This window comes from Puma concolor, chromosome C2, assembly GCF_028749965.1.
Source record: "Puma concolor isolate L17-30 chromosome C2, mPumCon1.1.hap2, whole genome shotgun sequence".
Taxonomy (NCBI): domain Eukaryota; kingdom Metazoa; phylum Chordata; class Mammalia; order Carnivora; family Felidae; genus Puma; species Puma concolor.
This window is the reverse complement of record NC_141675.1, coordinates 78,723,563-78,729,562: the sequence shown is the minus strand read 5'-3', so window position 1 is coordinate 78,729,562 and position 6,000 is coordinate 78,723,563.

Below are 6,000 nucleotides of genomic sequence, written 5' to 3'. Positions count from 1 at the left end.
TGTCTTCTGCCCATTTTTTTTATTGGATTATTTGTGTTTTGGGTGCTGAGTTGTATCAGTTCCATATATGTTTCACTTTGGACACCCCTAAGTTTATATTTTCTTTCCCCTTCCCATAACTGGAAGAAATGTAGTTAGAATATTGAAGTGTAGTCAAAGGCCAGTTAGAATATTGAAGTGTAGTCAAAGGCCATATTCTACAAATGCAGATTATTGGCCACCAAATTAGAGATTCTGACTCACTAGGTTGGGTGGAAATTTGCACTTGCGACAAGCCCCTCAAGTGATTCTGAAGCTATAGCCTCTGAGAAATATTACTGTAAGAAGTAAGGATTTTTAGGACAATGCAAAGAGTAGAAATTTCTTCTTTTTGGTGGCAGCAAGTGATGTTTTCTTTCTTTGTGGGAAGAAGGTTGGGAAGTCGTCTTGAAAGATGGAGCCTCAAAGGGAGAGGAGTGCCCACCACTGGTCTGTCTGTGGCAGTTTTGAACTTTCAGCAGTGTAGTAGCTAGAACAGCCCCTGTGGCCGCCATCTCTGCCACCATGGCTACTCTTTTCATGACTTTATTGTGCCAACACTAGACTAGCCTAGGGAAGAGGGTGGCTGAGGACAACTGGAAGAGTCATTCTGTTTGGTTGATTCGTGCCTGTCCTATGGGAGATGCTTTCTGCTGGGCATTAACGTAGGTTATGAAGATGTTCAAACTCCATGCCCACTCCATGCTCTTGGTCCACTAACCACATGCCTCTTTCCCATGCATCTTCATCCCCAATCTTCCAATGTTTTCTCTTTTCAAGTCCCTGACCAACTGGCCAAGCTATTCACCACTACCCACAAGCCTCTGTACATCCTTGCCTCAGGCCATTTCTCTCTCTTCACAAAGCAGATGCCTTGATGTACTGCCTGATACCAGCGTTAGGAGGGGATTTTCACTGCAGTCCCTGAGGTTCTCCTAAGTGAGGATGCACTACAGTACCTGCCCATTTTTCTCTTGCACCCACATACCAACTGACCTGTCCATGAACCAAGCTTAGCCTTTTTCCTCCTCTGTCAGCTAGAAATAGGAGCCTTCCAGGTAGTCTGTAGAGGGCTGATGCTAAGATGACCTCCAGGCGTTCACTGTCTTGGGTAATCCCCTTCCCGTCAGTGTAGGCAAGGCCCCTTCAATGGGAATATGGCAAAGATGTTGGGAAGTACATGAGCATGTGTACTTAATACACTATAGAAGGTTGTAACACCCATCTTGCAAGGACACTCCCTGTGCCTTGTTTGCTGTGAAGAAGCAAGTGGTCATGTTATGAGCTGCCACATGGGAAGGAACATGTGACAGGGAGCTGAAGGGGGCCTCTGGGTAACAGCCAATTAGAAGCTAAACCCCTGAGTGTGGCAGTCTGCAAGGACTCTGACAATAACCATACGGGGCTGGAAGCGAATCTCTCCTCAGTTGGTGCTCAGGTAATGATCACAGCCCCAGACAATGCCTTGATTGCAGCTTTGTGAAAACCTGAAGAATAGGACCCAGGTAAGTCATGCCCCAAATGCTGACCCACAAAAACTGAAATAATAAATATGTATTGTCTTTAGCTGCTAAGTTTATGGTAATACTGTTAACGCAGCAATAGAAAACTAATACACAGCCGGAAATGTGAGCTGAGAGGCACTGGTACAGAATGGTAGGTGACGGGAGCCTGGGTCACTTGTTCATGCAGGCTTCCTGTATTGTCTGGTGCCGCACATGGCTGTTCCCAGACTTACCACTTCCAGCTTGTGATGGAACGCTGCTGGTTCCTCCCAACCTCGGTGAATTTGACAGAATGCAGCTCCTGATAGATAAATCTGGATACTTGGTCATTTCATGTCCCATGGTTAGGTGCTTAATCTACACCAGGGCTCACTAGCACATGGGAATCTCTTTTCCAAACGATTCTCTGCTGCAGATGGCGCAGGCTTGTATCAGGACCCTGGGGCTTTACATTGTCATTCTGCTCTTCTCCACATGACATGTTTTCTCACCACAGATAATTCGGACACCACGGGGTCTATGTGGCTTGTAGCCCACTGATTGTACTGCCCCGGCGGCAGGGATGCTTGCACCTCAGCCTGGATCTGCTGCAAAACCCTTTCCTGCTGGCAAGTTTCCTTGTCACTGAGTAAATGAGAGCAGTTATTTCTAAATATGGAATATGCTGCCTCCAGAAACCAAGAGGACTGCCAGGCATTGTGCTTTCTTTTTAGTTGCATGAGATGTGAGGTACTAATTTGTCCTAATTTGATGGGGATGGGAGAATATGGCCCAGCTTGCACCAAACCGCTGGATCCCTAAGAACTTCGCCGATGGGGTGATCCCCTGAATCTTCATTTAGCTTTTTTTTCTGTCCTCTGGCTTGCATAGGTCTTACCCCGTCCTCCAGTATATTGGCCACTTCTTGCTCATCTGATCATTAATATCATAGATGAATGTGGTCTTTGCAGAATGTCCAGGTAGTCCAGGTCCTTAAGGCTATATTATGCGAGAGGGCAGACTTAACATAGATCAAAGGCAACACTGAATTTATAGCATGTCCTGTGCCATGTGAATGTGAACTCCTCTGATCATCCTTCTTAATGAGGATTGAAAAGAATACATGTATGAGATTGATGGCTGTTTACTATGTATCTAAGGCCATTTAAATCTGATCTAGCAAAGATACCCTATCTGGCTCAAAGCTGCAATGGGAGGCTACTACTTGGTTGAGTTTATGGTAACCCACCGTTATCCTCCAGGATACATTTAGTGTTTGTGGGGGACATACTCGTGAATGGAAAAGGCCTATGATAAGGACCATTCCTGCCTACTTCACGTATTTAAGGGTAGCACTAGTATTTGCCGTATCCCTTCATATGGTATGGGTTTTGATTTACTGTCTTGGCTGGGAAGGGTACACTTGTTTCCCGGGGTTCTACTTGGCATTCTCCACTATGATAGCCCTTACACCACAGTCCAAGGAGCCAGTGTGGGTTCTGCCAATTCCTAAGCATGGCCATTCCATTGTTTGGGGAACCAGGGAAATTACCAGCAGATGAGTGTGTGGAGTGGGTGGACCTACCATGAACCAGACCTGGGTAAGAACTCCATTTATTACGCTACCCCTTATGCACCCTACTCCAACAGGGGAATTACAAGGATGGTTTGGGTTCCTGGATCTCTCAACTCTGACCATGCATCCAGTAGACCTGAAAGTCTTTGTATTCCTATTTCTTTCAGGGTAGTTATATGAGTAGATGGGTTTGGAGAAGAGCTAAGGAAATCATTATATTTTTGCCATGGTGTTTGCAGGGTCCTCTTTTGTGAGCTGCTATCAGTAAGTGGGATTTAGGTTGGAAAACTGGTCAGGTTGGAAAACAGAGAAAGTGACCAAGACTTTTGATGGTCATGACTGTGGTTCGCCTCCTGATCATACGTTGGATTTATTTTGGTTCTATAGGTTGAGCAATACTCTCATCTGCTATCATCTATCATGTCTCTCAGGATGCTATGCTGTATTAACCACCTCCCCAGCTCTCTGTGACTCAGACCTCTCTGACTGCCTCTGACATTGTCACTCATGATAACTTGCTTTTGAGAGTTAAGTATTGCCATCTGGCTTCTATTTTGGAATTCTGTTGTCCCCATTGCTATCAGAAAACCCTGTTCTGTCCCCACATTTCCTACCAGTGGTCTTGGCCTACAGGAGACAGTCCACCATCAAGCTTCTTAACAATACTGAAGCCCCCTCAATCAGCACATCCCTTGTCACTTTGAAGAACACTTTATCCTGAGAACAGAGGAGGCTAATCGCTTTTTGGCCTTCCATAGTATATCCCAATCAAGTGTCTTGACTTCTTCCCCCACTGCTTGCCACTGCAGGCCAGCATTCCTACTTAGTGTGAGTGATTGCTTTTTCCAAGTTTCCAAGGGACAACCAAATGCTGTCACCTGGATTCTTTGCCTAGCTAGTAAATACTATGCCACAGGTTTTTCTCCCTTTTCCATCCAGTGCAGCCCCATATATTCTCTCCTGCTTGCTCAGCTGGATTGTGTCACCCATCCAGCCAGCTTTTTCAGTAGGTAGTCCTTTTCTACCATTAGCTGACCCAGCATTCTTCATCCTGGCTATAGCTCTGGTGGTCAGGAGTGGAGAGTGGGGTAGACCATTGAGGGGTAAGGGAAGATATGTGTTGTGTTACAAGGCAGAAACCTCTATGTCAATCAAGCTTCAGCCTTTAACTGAAGAATGCGCTACCTCTGTTATCAACAGCATTCAAGGGAATATGGAAATTTAAGACTTTCAAATACATCAACCCAGATGACCCCATTTCAAGTCTCAGCATCCCATTTTTTCCCAATCAGGACCTTGACCTTGATGTGGGAGACTGGATGGAGTTGAAAACTTAACCTCCTCTGGAACTCCTACTCCTATAATTTAGTTTTGGGGTCTGGCCCACAGAACTTGTGTGTGTGTGTGTGTGTGAGCCCAAGTGAGTGGGGGAGGGGCAGAGAGAGAGAATCCCTAGCAGGCTCTGCGTTGTAAGTATAGAGCCCAACTCAGGGTTCCACCTCACAAATAATGAGATCATGGCCTGAGCTGAAATCAAGATTCAGACACTTAACCCCTTAACCACCTGAGCCACCCAGATACCCTGCCACAGATTTTTAATTTTATTTTTTGCCCTCTGGCTGTAGGATATGTGATCACTTTATATGTTGCCGATTAGACCCTCTGGCTTTCACACCTGGTCTGGTACTAGCAATGAATCACCCTCAGCCTTTGTCTTGTTTTAATTAATAAGCCCTCCCTTCCCCCAAATGGCCATCCAATTCCAAAATTCATATAATTACTATTTCCTAAAATCCCTAAGATATTGCATCTGTCGGTGTACTCGTTTCCAAAGGCATCCCATTCCAGTTTGCCACTGGTGAAAGTTTTAACAGTTGCCATAGCATTCCAGGGGCTATCGGTGCTCCATTATCACCAAGGATGGGTTCTCATTACCAGCAGGCTGGCAGGTGACCCAACTACAAAATTACATCTTAAGAGTTTTTTGTAGGACTACTTCTTATACGTGCCATCATGAGTTGAATTTATAGGAAACAGATTCTGAGATCTGAATGGAGGTTTTTTATTGGTTGGGACAATACCTGAGAGGGCTCAGGGAAGCAGGACTGGGCAAAAATACTGTGGTGCAAGTGCAATAGAGATCTGGAGCTGGGACAGTCCATGAGCTGTGCCACCCCAAGGCAGAGAGGTTAAGTTTCTCTCCTCCTCCAAGACTAGTCCTTGAAGGTGGGCTACCCCCAAGGAAATGTGATTTTGGCTGCAGTGGCTCTGGTGGCTGAGCACAATTTCTAGAAAGGACTCAGCTGAGAGCTGTCAGCTCTCGACAGTCCCAACAGCTGGGGAAGTGAGTGTCTCAGCCCTAAATGGTAGCACACCAGAGCACCCACTACACCTACATTTCCTGTTTTCAAAATTGACACTGTCATTCACTATTTAATCCTTCTCATTCTTAACAGCAATCTTCTTTTATTTTCCACCCCAGTCATCTTTTTCTAGAGGGCCCATAAAACATAATCCTTGTCTGTTTCAAAAGGGAACACACTAAGTAGAGTTGTACTCAACTTTTAAAAGCCCTCTTTTGGGGAGCCTGAGTGGCTCAGTCGGTTGAGCCTCCGACTTTGGCTCAAGTCATGATCTCATGGCTCATTAGTTCGAGCCCCACGTTGGGCTCTGTGCTGACAGCTCAGAACCCGGAGCCCGCTTTGGATTCTGTGTCTCTCTCTCTCTCTGCCCTCCCCCGTTTGCACTATCTCAAACATAACTAAACATTTTTTTAAAAGCCCTCTTTTAACATTAAAAACTTCACAAATCTCCACATAATACCATAATGGTAAATGAATGGCTATTTTAAAAAAAGCAAAAGCTATTATAAATTTATTAACTGGTTTAATCACATGAACACCCATGTATACTACAAACAAA